The sequence below is a fragment of the Bombus fervidus genome, chromosome 5 (genome assembly GCF_041682495.2).
Source record: "Bombus fervidus isolate BK054 chromosome 5, iyBomFerv1, whole genome shotgun sequence".
NCBI classification, from domain to species: Eukaryota; Metazoa; Arthropoda; class Insecta; order Hymenoptera; family Apidae; genus Bombus; species Bombus fervidus.
In genome coordinates, this window is record NC_091521.1 from 15,879,230 (window position 1) to 15,895,160 (window position 15,931).

Below are 15,931 nucleotides of genomic sequence, written 5' to 3' on the forward strand. Positions count from 1 at the left end.
ACGTGGCGAGTGGTGGAGTACGGTACTGACGTTAGTTAAGGAGTCTTTACGAACGGCGGCGCACGAGTCGGATTCCCGCCGCGACACGAGCAGAGTACTCGTGTTTTCACGACGCTTCTACGTCCGTGACCCGTGGCGAAGTCGGCGCTCGATCGCGATTGGATCAGTACCAGCTGATTCGTTCGTCAGAATGTTGGTGTACGTTTTGTTATTACATTTCTGAGGGCTGCCTCTAACCGAGTATTCTCTCGTCAATCGCGAATCGGTCCGTGTGTGCGGAGACGATACGAGAGTGTCGGGCCAGAGTGCAAATTCCGGGGCACGCGAGTAAAACCAAAAGGTAAATGCCATATACGGGATAGAATGTAACGTGTGTGTATGCGCGTGATGGTAGTGAGGATCATGGTGTTTTGAAAGGACACGTCTAACCACGTGGAACGCGGTACCAGTTTGTAGCGTGACTCGACAATTTGTTCGTGAGACGAAAAATATATTAAACGTGCATGCTTGAGAAAAGTGAGGAGGTAACAGTCTATGAGAGGAGGCGAGAAACAAAAGAGGGCACTTGAGACGATGTCGCGAAAGAAGAGAGAACAGAGACGGAGAGAAAAGAAAGAGAGAGGCAGAGAGGGAGAGAGAGAGAGAGAGAAACAGGCGGGGCAAAGATAGAATAAAGACACGAAGAAGAGAGTCGAGGCAGAGAGTTGACTGTTGTTCGATCGGCGAAAACACGTGGGGAGCGAGCGGGAGTTTCGCCGTGATCGGCGAACGTTGTTGTTTCATAGCCCCGTAAATGCGAATTCTTCTCGTTAAACGGATGAATCCCTCGTGTCGTATCTTGACGATCGATCGTTCCTCGGCACTTGGCGAAGGTGCACGAGAAACGGTGGAAAACGGCATCCTGTCAGACGAATATGCGCGAACGGTAAACGATGCTGCGCATACGAGCATGTAGAGTGTTCACATGGTGGCGGTAGGTGGGTAGCTGGATATCTGGTTTCTCACTCGCGGCTTCTGGGGCCTGTTGGTCACCGGAAAACAAACGACCGAGGTCGGGGCCGAAGTCCTCCATGCAAAATGCCGCATATCGAATACGCGCAACAACCGATGCAACAAACAAATGCTCTATACAGTATGGGCATCATCGTGTGTGTTGTGTGTTTGTTGCGACGCTTTTACCCTCTTGCGCTTGCCTCTGGCGCGTGACGTAATCCATTCAAGCGCTTACTACGCAATACGGGACGCGGGCAGCAGCAGTCGCCTCTCTCTCTATCTCTCTCTCTCTCTCTCTCTCTCTCTTCAATATAGTATACCTTTCTCTTTCTCTAGTCTAGAGGAAGACCATGCTTTCCATGTTTCCTTCCTTGTCGCACCCCCCTCCCACTTTGTCGGAACAACCCTTCTTTTTCTTATCATTCGATAATGGCGACGAGAAAGAAAACGGTCTCACGTCGTGCGTCGCAATTATAGTTTCCTCCCGACCGGTTTTTCCTTTCGTCCGTCAGTCGTGCAGCTCTGTCTGTGTCTGCCTGCTTTTTGTGGCACGTGTTTTTATATATTCTCTGTTTTTCCCCGTCTCGAGTTTGTTAAGCGATCGTGCGTGCATAGACGTATATCCTGTCGTCCAAAGGAAATTCAACGATCGAAGGATTTCCGAATACACGAGAGCAGAATTTCGCAGTCGTGACCACTCGTGACCACCCTTTCTCCCTACCCCCACTCTTCTGACATTCCCCTACCGTCGCGGCGAGTTTTCTTAGCGTCGCATGTGAATTACGCGGTTCTTAGCGCAATCGAACGTGCCGTGCCGCGTTTTGTTTCGTCGCGTGTAGTGTGTACGCGTGTGTCGAACGCGTCGCGCGTGAGTACCGCGGGGAGTTAACGGTATCATGTTTAAAAAAGCAATCCGAGGCGCGCCAGTGACGATAACATGGTCGCCTTGAACGGTGTTTGGTGTACTTGTTCGTTTGGTGATGTCTGTTCATCATCCATGTGAATTCGTACTTCCGTTGTACTATTTAAATCTTTATAGTCGCATAAGAAACGATATTCCAATTGTGCTGGTAAATACAAAAGAAGCAAACTAGATTGAACTGTTTAACGAAGTTCAATGCCGTGAATTATGAATTCTTCTGGTACGTAAATATGATTCCATCGAGTATCAACAACCTGTTCGAAGGTGGGATAAAGTAAACAAGCGGTGCGTAGATGGTTAAGAGCAGAGGCTAGTTGCAGTGGTGGCGTCTCGGCGCTTTAACCTTCGGGGAGTGGTTCTTTGTGTTTCTTCTTTCTCTTTATGTTTTATGTTTTATTTTATTTTACCGGAGTCCGCGAAGCCAACTACGCATTAGAAGTGGCTACGAATCATCGCGCGTCAGTCGAAGGAACGAGCACGCGCGCGCACGTACGCATCAACTCACGCACGCAGTCTTTGTCCTAAATAGTCCGTGGAGCGAAGTATTGGAAGAAAAAAGATGGAATTTCGTGGTGTATAGAGCAAACTCGTGTCTCTTGTGAAATCTTCTACGGACGAAGCCTTGAAAAAGTTCCGGCTAGGCGACGACGCAGAAAAAGAGAATTAGCCTGTAGTCGTGTGTTTTGTAATCGGTCGCGTTACCGTACACATCGATCCAGCTCCTTTTCCACGTGCACTTGTACCTACGTATATACCCCTATACTTGTACGATTAATCACAAATGTCTACGTGTATCCCTCGAGCTGGAAACGTTTTTTAAAACGGATAAAGACATTAGCTCTCGGCAATTGTTTTGCGGTCAATTTTCTTTGAACGTATTTCCACACCTATGTGAAATCATAGAACAGGTATGCTTAACCGTCTTCTGTTCTCGTTAAACGTCAAAGAGAATCGAAGAGAAAAGTTTCTGATCGAAAAGGTTTAGTCTCAGTCCTTAGCCCTAAGTTTCCTGTACGAAATAAAACATCTTATTTCTTGTTGTTGTTGGCACGTGTGATCTGTTTCACTTTTACGCGAAACATTTTCTTAAAACACCAAAAGTTCTCCTCGAAGTCGAAACAAGATTGACTCACATATGAAAAAATTCATATATGCAAATGTCCATATTATATATATATATATATATTATATAATGTATGTATATATAATGTAATATCATATATAATACACGTACGAAGAAGTTCTCCATAGACGTCGCTAAGAACCTTCGTAGAACCGATCAAATCAAAACGTTAAACGTTTCGTAATTTCTGATAAAGTTTCGTTCTAAAAGTCCTTCCTAAGTCTTCCTCCAAATACCTTAATATACCGAGTAAATTTACCTTTTCACTTTGCACTGATGTATAACTGATAGTGTTGCCTTTTGGTTTCTATTGATAAAAGCATACGCACACATACACACAGAAAACTTGAAGCGTGTAAACAGACCGTCGTGAACGACTGCATGCGTACATTTACACGTCTATGTACGTGCAAAAATTGTTCTACTTGGCCTTTTTACTTCATATCTATTTTCGTTATTTACGCAGTGATTTCGGACTATCGGCATGCCGAGTAATGTGGGACACACGGCAGTGGTGCTTCGGTAGTGATTGTGTTATCGACGTGTCATCATCGAGGACGAACGACACGGATCCACTTCGCGGCCAGGAATGTATGTATGTATCTATGACACGCGTAAGTATTGGCGCGTAAAAAGTTTCGGCACGTTTCTTAGCCGGCAATTCGAACGGTTTCCGCGATAATAACGCGCAACAAGCGATCGTGTCCCATAGCCGTTCGAATTGCGTGTCGGCCAAAGTATGTCGAAGAGAATGTTATTTGTTCGCCGGCGTCTAGACGCATGATTTTTTTCGATAAAAGGTGCTTCGATAATAGTGTGGCGATTAAGCATGTGGATTAGAATAGTTGGTTTGCTACGAAGATAATGTCAATATTAGACGATACATGCGTTTGCTGGAAACATTGATTACTACATAAGTACAGTTTACAGTGAGTCACGAAACTGTTTGATTACTCTCTGTACATCTATTAATATTGTACGTGTTGTACAAAACTTTTTGAACTTTCATTCTATAACGATCATTGTATATCTGAATTCTGATCGTGGTTATACATTGGTAAAATTTAAATATCGTTGAACGTTTGGTTCAACGCTATGAAAAGACTTAATAATTAGCCGTTGCGTTACGATAGAACTTTGGTTAAAATTGAAAACCATTCTGGATGTCTTTTTTCCAACTCGTGAACCATTGTTTGGCTCAGCACGAGATATACGTATCTGTCACGTGCTCGCGAAACAGCGTTCAACTTTGACTTTGCGACACTTGTTCCGCGCTCAGGGTATCGCGTGAACAATGTTTTTTTTTTTGTCTCTGCTTCTCCGTGCCGACGTGTTTTTGCACGCGTGGAAGAAGCTCGAGCGCGCACACGCTGTCTTCTGTACCACGTGCGCGTAGAAAACACGTTACAACACGACATTCGATTAATCGGAAGCGATTAAACGGAAGTAAATAAAAACGCGCTCGAACGAAAAACCGCAATGGTCGTTTCGAGTCGGTTTCGAAGTACGTTCATAAATCGTGGAAAATGCTAATTACGCGTAAACATGTTGCGGACAATTAATTGGCTAGCCAACGAAACGGTTTTTACGGCGTTAGTAAACAAAATTCAATTAATTAATCAATTATGCAACCAAGTTATTGCGGACGAGCGTGCATACTGATATCGATGATCGTTAAATTTTAAACGAAAGATACAGAGCGCACGGAAACGTTAAATTTAACGGTTCTGCGATAAATTACGTTTAGTAGCCGTTTAATTTGACCGATTGCTAGAATAAGAGAAGACTGTCAATTTACGTGCGCGAGCTTAAATCGCGCTAAATTATTTATAGTAGGTTGTATCGTATACGTAAAAAATCGAAAGTCACGTAACCGCGTATCAGAACGAAGACACGATTTAAAGAGGATCGTAACTCGACAAGAAAGAGCCGTGACGCAACCATGTTTTGTGTTATTGCGATTATCTTGAAATTATAACCTTCAACAGCGAGAGAGAGAGAGAGAGAGAGAGAGAGAGAGAGAGAGAGAGAGAGAGAGAGAGAGAGAGAGAGAGAGAGAGAGAGAGAAAGGGCATGTTACCTCGTAAACAAAATTTTTATCGTAGTTCGTTCTATCCATCCTCACCTGGCTGTCAGAATTTCGTTCGGGTGTGAAATAAACATGGTCGGTCCATCGTCACGCGAATGCAGGGGGCCGTGACGAAGATCGGAAAACGAGAGAAATACTGGCCGTAGGATATAACAAAATGGTTACGTAAGCCAGCGACAGAAGGCTGGTTGATCCGAGGAAAATCATTGTCACGTCTCTCGTTTGGTTAAATTTTCTCTCGTATAAATTTCCCCGTAGAAATAACCATCCAGCTAGCGTGTAACCATTTTTACGTATGCAAAGTAAACAAACGTATCAGATAGCCGTATTTCATTTACGCTCGATGGAAAAACGAGATAAGAAGATTTCATTAAAAGTACACCATCCTCGATAACTGACAGAATAAAATACGTGATCGGTTAACGAAACGACGAAAGTTACTGTATTCTCGACTATGAACACGAAACGGCAGCTCGCGTCGTTACGACCGATCGCCACCCCCGTTATCTCGACTCTTCCGTAATCAGCTTCTGTTCTAAAAATAACGACAACGTGTCGCGACCGGTGGAAAAGGAACGCAGACACATGAATTCGAGAGCGTCACGGAACACGATAACGATCGCGAGAAATCACCGTCGGGATCGTGGAACGGAAACACCGACGACTTATAGTTTAAAAGAGGTCTGTGCCGTTTAACGACGTCGAGATCATCTCCCTAGTATCGCGGTCCGGTGCGTTTGAGGAGGGACGTTTCTGCAACGGTTTTAATATAGAACGACTCCGTCGACGAAACGATCGGACTACGAGCGAAGACAATGAACGTGTACGGCTAATATTTAATGAGACGCGCAGCAAGCATTTACCTACGTAACGCGAATCGATTCAACGAGTTTGACGCAACGGTTGTGACACACATGACGTATACCTTGCAGTGATAACGCGTTATCGCGACCACCGTGATGCAATTTCTTCGGTTTCCATTAATCTTAATCGATTTTTTTTCTTTCGTGAATGAAAATCGTAGAATAAGCATTCTATTTCCTGCCCATGTTTCTATTACGTTACTACGTTTATCGAGTACTATTATACAACTTGGGCGTAGATAACACAGCGTTTCGTTAAAACTTTATTTACTTGTCTTAATTATTTGGAAAAGGAAAGTGCTAGTTCATCGTAGTGATATACATTTTTGTATTTAACGCTTCGGGTAAGTAGTAACGAAAATAATATTCAGCGAATTCTTGCGACTGTTTTTCAGCATCGCGTAAATTCAACGAATTTAACAGAGTTGAATAACGTGAATCGATCAAGAGGGAATGAAACGAAACGCTGCGTCAACGTAAGTTCTAGCCGCGATGAGTTAAGATTAGCGAGAATTTGCGTTCTGACAGAAAGTTGAACGTCCGACTCGATCGAAAGTTAAGTAGCCGTGCTTCCACGTTTTCGCGATTTTCATTCCGGTGTGTAATACGCACGGTATTTGCGCTATTACAGCGACCACCACTAGCAACGAACTAACCGGCACGAAAACGAAAGTTACGCAGTGGAAATATCCATTCGTTGGCTGTTACGTGCTCGTCCAGTGGAAAAGTGGAAATTTCCTTGCACTGAAGGTCGTGGCTGTAATACGGCCGTTTCAGGAGATCGAGATTTCCATGGAAAAGGAAAATGTGACGGTCAAGGACGATAAAAATGTCGGTCAATTAGCGCGGTATCGCGCTTCGTATGCTCGCCTCGGGGAACTCAGTTTCCAAGTAACGAGTAATTCTTGTCACACGAAACGCGCCTATCTATTTGTCGTGTAACAAATGATCGAAATCGATGAAATCATTAAGACGATATGTTAGCTTTTTCTGTGTCTCCCAATATACACCGAATTAAGGACAAATAACTGTACGTAGGTCAGAAGTAATCGAGAGAGTAGTTTGGAATTTCGTGACGAATTGATACAGGTGGAGAAATTAAGGTCACTTCAAGATTTCAAGTGATGGAACTTCTTTGCAACTGTGTTCTCATGGACTTTTTTCCCTTCAAACTTACGGTAGTATAGTATCATCAATTTGAACATGCTTTACATCAGTTACACAAGCGTATGTCTTCTCCAGGTTATCGTTTAATTTTTACGCAGTCGCATAGAAGTGTTCTTTTTATATAAAATTTTGATCTGAAGTTATACTTTAAACAAATTTTTATTATCGGCGTGAAAATGCGCCGAAAATAATTCGTTTGTTCGTAAAAGCTGTTTGTAAGAGTCAGAAGAGGAACATAATGAATTATGACGAATTATACGTGTTAGCCTCAAACCGAAATTCGACGATCGTTCATGGAATACATCGCACGATTTTTAAATATCATTTAAATTCTGCGTAATCGAGCTTCGCGCTTATCCGTACACCATAGATCCCAAAGTTCCAACGAATCAGTCTGTATATTGTGACTACGTTAAATCGATGGGAAGGGACACACGTGGCCATATAAGCCAAAGAGGCATCTATTTCCTCGTAAACGGCTCGAAATGTCCTCGAAGCGTTCGTCTGTCGGTGAGCAAGTAGTATAAACCGAAGGGGGTGGGAGAGGCCAAAAGAGGCCGTGATCTCTTGACACACGTAATTTGGGACGACGCAAAAGCAATGCGTGGGCCGTTGTTGTCGAAGCTTCCTGGAAGCGTTTTCTCACGGTGTTTGTATGTTCTTGTTTCTACGCCTTCGATCGATTCCACAACACACTGAAAATAGATCGTCCATCGAATCACGCGATCCCACGAAATAAAATATGCAAAGTAGATCTTTTCGTTAATTTAACCTTGTTGCGATGCTCGAGTTCTTATATTTCCATCTTTCGCCAATAACGGTGCTCCGGTTTATTTTACCGAAACTCGTGATATATTTTTTAACGTTAGAAGGATACAAATTGAATCGAAAATAAACCGTAAGATTAATCGTCGGCTAAGTATAAATGTCCAACGGTATAATTTTGCGTTGCAACGGTTTGATTCTATGGCGAATAATAGCAATTTCCGGAGGCCATTAACCCCTGATACAAGAGCGGTTAACTGGCCCCTTATTGTACGGAGTCTGATCCTGATGATCATTCAAATCGATAGTCCGGTTATGTAGATACATCGTGTGGATTAGAACCGATGCAGTGCAGACGAGAGACGCGATGCTGCACCCCGTTCCGATTTCGTATTAATCGCCGTTACTCGATACACGACCTATCTTCAATGTGCGATTCGTCAGATTTGTGTGTATTTCTAATCGTACAATGCGCATACGGCACGTCGTAAAATATGTCAGTGGTTATAATGGAATCGAAAAAAAGAAGAAAATTTGCAAGTGAAGCTGTTCCGCAGAGAAGGAACGATGAAATTCTCAAATCACAGAAATAGAAATTACCATTGCACACTAAGAAGAGATTCCACCGCTTTGTTGTGTTATCTTGAAGTAGTTGCGCCACTCTGGCAATTTATAGCACTTTGCGAAGAAAATAACCGGAGAATGCAACTTGAAATGAAAATGCGACGAAATAAAAATTTACGTTTGTACTATTCTCTTTGTCTAATCTACCGAGATAGTGTAACTAACATTTGAAATTATCTGCATAACTAAAGTACACATGAATTTGCATAAAAATTCTCGGTTTAGTCGTCGCTGTAAACAATCGCAGAGTAAAGAAGCACCGTACAATATGTACGTAATAAATATTACGTGATTTTGCTACGTCTTGATTCGTATTGTACGATCTACTACTGCAATCCGATACGTATTTCGTATATTAAATGTTACGTGCTAAAGCTGCCAAGTCTCACAGCTTCGCTTGTATGTACAAAGCCGCAACTACATGACATCGTTTATCTACATCGGGCCTTACTCGAAGTCTTTTCTACAGAAATGTGTCTGTACACTTTTGAATGTCGCCTGTTGCTCTTCTATCTGGCTCCAGACTTTATATCGTCGATGCGAAGGGAAACTCGAGGGACTCGGTGGAAAATTGCTGGAGATTCGGAAGGAAGATGAGACAAATCTAGGAAATATCGTACAGAATTTTTAGACCTTCGTAAGCTGCCTTAGCAGTGTTCAGAAGCATACACGTTCTCCAACTAAAAGTTTAGCTGCATTTTTATCTGTATTTGATTTCTTCGATGTAAAGATTTGGTCGTTTTTACTATCTTTCTAGCGGGCTTCTCCGCTTTGGTGGAAATTTCTATTCTGAGAATTTTCATTCTATACTTAAACAATAGGAAAAAGATTGTTATTTAGTTTTATTTTATTCCGTCGTTCTTCTTACGACCTGCTTGATTGGCAACTAAGTGATCGCCAAGCCAATAAATGGATAGAATTCCTGTTACATGGTATCTTGACTAGGAAGAAAATATGATTTTCCAGCAGCTCGGCAAAGTTAATCTTGTTTCTCGGTATTCTTTAGTGTGTCGTAATTTTGTTTCGTTTCGTTTTCCTAGGTGTTCATAGATCGTACAATCTGGCATTATTTGAATATCGAAAATTGGTGCAGATAGAAGCGGTGAAAGTCGATGAAATTGGTGGCGATAGATGTTAAGGACGAGGATAGTAATTTAATGGTTGACTAACTTCGATAAAAGCATTTCTCTGTCGATGCGTCTCTTCTTCCGCGTGTTCTTTTTTTTTTTTTTCTTTTTTTTCGTCGCGATCAGACGCTATGGTCTTTTTACACTGTCCGGCGATGAACGAACTTGTGTCTACGTATAAACCAGGAAACATTTATCATCAGAAGCTCCGTACCGATGCGTAGACTCGGGATTACGGTGGAATGTAAAAGATCCATAGAGAAGTGTTTGACTTTTACGAGCGAGCATGAAAATCGATCGTAAACGTCCCTCCCTCTTTTTCATAATTTACCATTTTACGTACTGTCATATCCTGTATATTACCTTGCGGTGAAAGCACGTCGTTGTATTAAAACTGACGTTTGAATCATTCTTCCAAGTCACGTGATACGCTAGCGTCATTTCGAACAGTATATTAAACGAAGCTGCCACGATTGGAGGGGATCAAACGCGCGCCATTTTAGTTGATCGATCGTCGCGTGTTACTCGACGACCGAATATCGCCCGTTTTCTGCGTCGTTCCTCCTTAATTTTCGTGCGCCCTTCGCATGGAACCTTGCAGGAAACGAGGAGTAAGTCACGTGGCTCGAACGACCAAAGTAACGACGCAATGATGCAATTTTTCGTCCTGTCATTCCCGTTTCCCTTCGTCCAATCTCGTTTGCCCGATGATCCGGCCCGTAATCACGCAAATGAGATTTCTCTATCGCCATCGTCTCGTTTGCCGCAACGGTGAACGTTGTTTACGCGCGTGAATATAATTCACGTTTCTAGAAATAATCCGCTATTATCTCTCGGTTGCACCCGTCTTGCTTTCGCATCTCGCTAAACCGATCGTGTCCTCGTTTCGAGATAAACTCGAAAGAATTTCCTTCCTGCAAACAATTCTCCTAGGCATTATTATTAGTCGCTTGTGATTTTTCTTTCCATGAAACTGATAATCGAGATGACCTTTCGTGATTTATCTTTCGTTTCGAGAAAACACGTTGGAGGAAATGGAAAATAGAAGATATTGCGTAGCAGTGATGTAGGAAAGTCGATACCAGCGTGTAAATGTTGACGTCTCTGATGTTGATATATTAACGTGTTGAAAAATGTTAATGCTCCTCGACTCGACCGATGTTTTTCGATATCAATACGTATCGTCATTTAATTACTGTCAACGTACAGATAGTCTGTAGAAACGATAGTCTTATAATAAGTCAAAATGAAACCACTAAGGAAGTTAAAGTGCAAGTTTGAAGAACGACATAAAATATTTCGCAATAATTTAAACACCGATACTCGAGGACTAATAACATAGTAAGGTATTAGCAAGCATACGTATGGTTTTCATGATCGTTATCATTAAGACGTTAACGAGCCTCGCAGTCCATCCTCAATGTACAAATACGTAATTTCACACAATCTTGCGGTAGTAAAATGCCGTGCGTATCGTCTTGTTACAAGCTGTAATTACGACTAATCTAATTGTATCTTTACCAGTCGAGCATTTTGCATCGCTGATTTCGTTGCCTGTTACACCAAGAGTTATTTCTTTCTTTTTTTCTTTTTTCTGCTCGTGAAACACCATTTGCACGTTAATTATCAGCAGTCGGACATTCTTCCCAATTTCATCGGAGAATTTTAATTGTATCGATATTACGCTCGTTCGCGATGATACGGTCAACATCATTGCTTAATCAATCCGTATTATGTCCATTCAATTAATTGGCGAATATTTCAGGTTTGGTATGCACGGCTTTTGCGATTTACCGATCCGAATGATTATTACCGGTGTTTGTCATCGTTATCGTTATGATGTTATTATCGGAGGAAATATAAAATATAATAATTTGCAGATATAATTTGCCAATCACCGATATGGATTTATCTCGAATGTTTTTCATTTAGTTGAAATTTCAACTTTAGTTAACGAATTTCTGATAATGCAACGAAAATATTAATTATACTTTGCTTCGGTTTCTTTCGATTAAAAATAAAGAATATGTTAACGTTAAGAATATTTTGTTACGTCGATCTTTATTTTGATTCGATAATAAAATTCAAATATTCAAACAGTTAGCTGTTGCGACCTCTGAATAGCGTGTACCTAAAACGTGTCGGAAAAAGTAAACTACGACGAGTATACTCGTCAAACACAGAGCATACGTGGTTGTCATTACACGGAATTAAATTATACCGAAACGACTGTTTTATTTTTCAATTTTATTACCGATAGAACTCGTCGTAACGCAAAATATTGCCATCTCTTTATGACGAATATACTCGTCAAAAACAGCTAACTGGTATAAGATACATTCCCCGGGAATGTAAATCAATTCCGTGGCGTTATTGCATCATTATATTTTCCTTTCGTCGCAGCTGTGAGTTATACCTAATATCGCCGTACTTATATCTCCTACAGAACAATTCGAAATTCTTTCAAAAAAATTGCAAATGCTTCCAAATTTCCATTTATACGTAATCACGCGTAATTTATAAATGGAATTAATTAGCGTGTAACAATAACGAGGACCACGACTTAATAGCAAAATAAGCTTACAGAATATTCCGGACGAATTCTCGAGCTGGAAAGTTTCGGCACCAGGTTACAACGTCATGTCCATCTAATTATGGTCCGGTTAACATAACGCTTCGTTCGTGAGTCAGCTTGTTGACGTTCTTTCAAACGATTTTGCTCTACCGCTTCGTTTCTGTCTTTCTTACTATCTCGTCGGGTCTCGCTCGCTCGCGTCCATTCAAGACAATGGAAACTCGTCGGTTTTGCGCAAAGATGATAAAAAAAGCGTCAGCTCGGAAACATACGCATCTGCAGCTACCATTCATATGTGGACATTTGGTATAATTAGACCAAAAGATCGATATTTTTGATATATTCTCAAAGTTGTGATAGAAGAACGTGCCTTTACTGTTCATTTGTTTATAAATAGATTTAAGTTGATATCAGTTGTATGTACAGCTGTGTCACTCGAGAGAGGAACGTGTTTAATAATAAATAAAATAATAATAAACAGGTTCGTTCAAAGAGTATTTTACATATTTATAGGCGGTAGCGTATCTATATTTTTTTTCTTTTTCTTTTTTGTTTCTTTTTCTCTGTTATCGTGTGTTGCGTCAGCGTGAGGCGAGCAGAGAGACCGGAAATGGGTTGCGAGGGAAAACAATGTGCGTTATGGCGATGCTAGTCTTTTCGTTACGTGCCACGGAACAAGTCGCCTCTGAAGGGAGTACTCTTCTCCGCTTTTTCTTCTTTTTCTTTCGTTTCAGGGTTGATAAGATTGTTCGTGATAGAAGGGTTTATCGTGACTCATGGGATTCGCGAAATGAGCTATCTTGGGGTAAATTTTCTCCCGGTCTTCTTTTCCTTCATACATAATTGAGTGAAATCGTGGCTAATACGAGTAACACAGGTTTCAACAAAATTAAACTCCAGTTACTAGGAAGCTAAACTGAACAACTTAATTTTCATTCACTTGGAAAGAAATTTTTGTTCTATATTTTCATTTTAATGTCGGAATACAACGTTAGTCGACGAATTTGTTTTTCACGTGACTCGATCGTCTGCTGGTAAAGTTAAAATCCGAGGACTTGGAGAATTTGCGACGGCTTGGAAGTTGAATGAAAATTCCAATTAAACAAAAGCTGAACGCTCTTGGAAACTAAATACAAATCTTAACTAAACGAAAACCAAAATACAATGGAAAGCTAAACGATGGTCAAATGCGAAAAGGAATGGCACAAGACCGTTCGTGTTTATGTTACAATTTCACAAGCGAGACTGCATCCTGCAAACAAGAACTTGGGACATTTTTTTTACCAAACTACGAACCATTTGTACGGAATTTGTACCAAGGTATACCGTAGAATTCCAAATTAATTAACCTTATCACGAATAATATTTCAAACTAAGTACACCGAACCGTTGTTAGTTATTAGTTAAAATCTGGAAAATTAAGTACACAGAGGGTTCGAGTTTAATCGTTTAATCTTCGTTTATGGTCCGCAGGAAGAAATTAATATGTATGCGTATATCCCTGGAATTACGTGATTCGTTCCTGAATCGCGGATATCCTATCAAGTAGCAACTACAAGGAAAACGTGAGATCGCTAACGAAACATCGTTAACATCCTCGAAGGTTCACGATCACATCAACCTTTAACTAATTCTCGGTCGATCGTATCCAGTCGATCGTACATCACGATACATAGAACGAAAGAATTTAAAATTCTATCAGGTACGTCGAAAAGTTGTATCGTTTCTGTTTTTCGAAAGGATGGGAACCAATTACTCGCACTGGAATTTCTACTAATTAGTCTTCGATATAGCGTTTTCATTAAATTTCTTATTTTTCTTATTAAAATATTCTTCCAGCCACTACACTATGACCTGATTCTCATATTTTTCCTGATTTTTCCTATCGGGGAGTTTCATAAAGACCCGAAGAAATTGCCAATTTATATTTAAGAAGGGCTGAGAGAACTACCTTCATCGTATATTTTTTTTTTTTTTTAGAAGCTTGAACAAAATGCCAGATTTCTGGTGCGTTTCGTCTTGGAACAATCGATCGATCGAATTTTCAACAAGTAATTTGTTCAGCAAACATATTACGGACTGTTATATACTAAGTATAGCAATAAATAGACCGCGCATGTTTATGTATTTATTGTTTATATATGAGAAATTTAAACATCCAGAGCGAAGCACATACTTCTTGTCGCGTTTACTAGGTAAAGCAAATTTTTACCCGGATTCTACTTCCGTTACACTTGTAAATAAAAATATGAAATTGTACGAACGTCTGGACGTACACGATCTACTCGTAAATATACAAAGAAAACCTGACGATAAAATTTCTCGGTCGACCTAACACAATAGAACATCAAAATTCGTGTCGGGCGAAGGTCGTAAGAGACCAAGTGTGAACTGTTGAAATCTGTATTAGGCTGTGTACGGACGTTTCACGATATCTACATTCGTAGGAAGAAAAGATCGCAACAAGCTGAAATTCTTCACTGCCGAAATTTCGTCGTAAGTAGCACGATTTTAACGCGTGACGAGTATATGAAAGATGCAAGTTCCTTAGACCGAGAGGCGTAAAAGTTGCTAATAAATAGCGCGATGAGTTGTTCGACTGAAAATTCGTGCACGTGCGTCTGTCGCTATGACGAAATAACACAGCCGCGCAACTATGCCGGCCCTGGGCTGCGGCTGGCATACTTTTCGTGCTAGGAACCAAACGCGAGCGTGCCAAGCTACTTCGATGCGTTAATTAATTTTGCAACTTGTCGTCGAACATCGATGAAAGTCGAATCTTGTCATTTCGAGGACACGCGACCGTATACACAATCGATTTCCTTTCGAGTTCGTAGCATTCCTCGCGAACTTGAAATTCGTCGAAATTTTACGCAAAATCGTCACTGTAAATTCGTTTTCTCAAATTCTTGATGGCGAATATTATAATAACGCGTTCACCGTCACTTCCATTTATTTCAACACTTAGTTGAATGTAGTTTGGGCAGTTGCTGTAAATATACCGCGTGCGTCACGCAAAAGATTTTTTACGATACAATTGGCACGATCACGTTGGTAAAGTTTGAAACAGAAATCCGGAAATGCGTATAGAAGGTGAAAAATATTTATTGCAGAAACATATACTTTGGAAAAATCCAATCCGTAACTCGTAAATGTATTCTGAGATCGGTTTCAAACTTTACCACTGGTATTGAGTCAGCTATACTCGCAAACAGTTAACGTTTAGACTTAGAACAGTTAACATTGTACAGCTAGAAAAAGAAGAAAAGAGAATATGCTTTTCTCTACTGTACTATATCTTGGGCTTAATTTTAAACGTATGATCATTTTTGTTTTATCGTTGTACGATCATTTTGCCAATAATTCAAAATGCTTTCAGCCTGTTTGTTTTGGATCGGTTCAAATGTGAACAGAATAGATACTATGATTTATTTCTGATATACGCGAGTTGCTCGAAATAATTTGAGGGTCGTTCGCAAATAGATTATCCAACACTCTCGATACTATGCCATGCAAATGCTGTATAAAGTGCATACAAACTAAAATATATGTAGCCTGGTTTTTCTCTATGAACTTTATAGTAAACCTTATTTTCCATTCCTTGTTGAAAGCTCACGAAACAACGCGAATTAGACGTTTTACGTCGATCATGTATCCCTGTTTCAAAGGTCTGTCCTTTATTG

General features: G+C 40.7%; 1 protein-coding gene across 6 annotated transcripts in view; it reads left to right on the forward strand.

Annotated features, from left to right (window-relative positions):
* Nucleotides 1-15,931, forward strand: part of LOC139987104 (insulin-like peptide receptor) — a 43,537-nt gene continuing 27,606 nt past the window's right edge. For 3 of the 6 annotated variants that reach the window (XM_072003012.1, XM_072003011.1, XM_072003006.1), the window contains exon 1: nt 3,506-3,633. The gene's annotated coding sequence lies outside the window, so the exon portion shown is untranslated. Of the gene's footprint in view, nt 341-3,505; nt 3,634-14,323; nt 14,745-15,931 lie in introns of those variants that run through there. The other 3 variants (XM_072003010.1, XM_072003008.1, XM_072003009.1) reach the window with 3 other exon arrangements.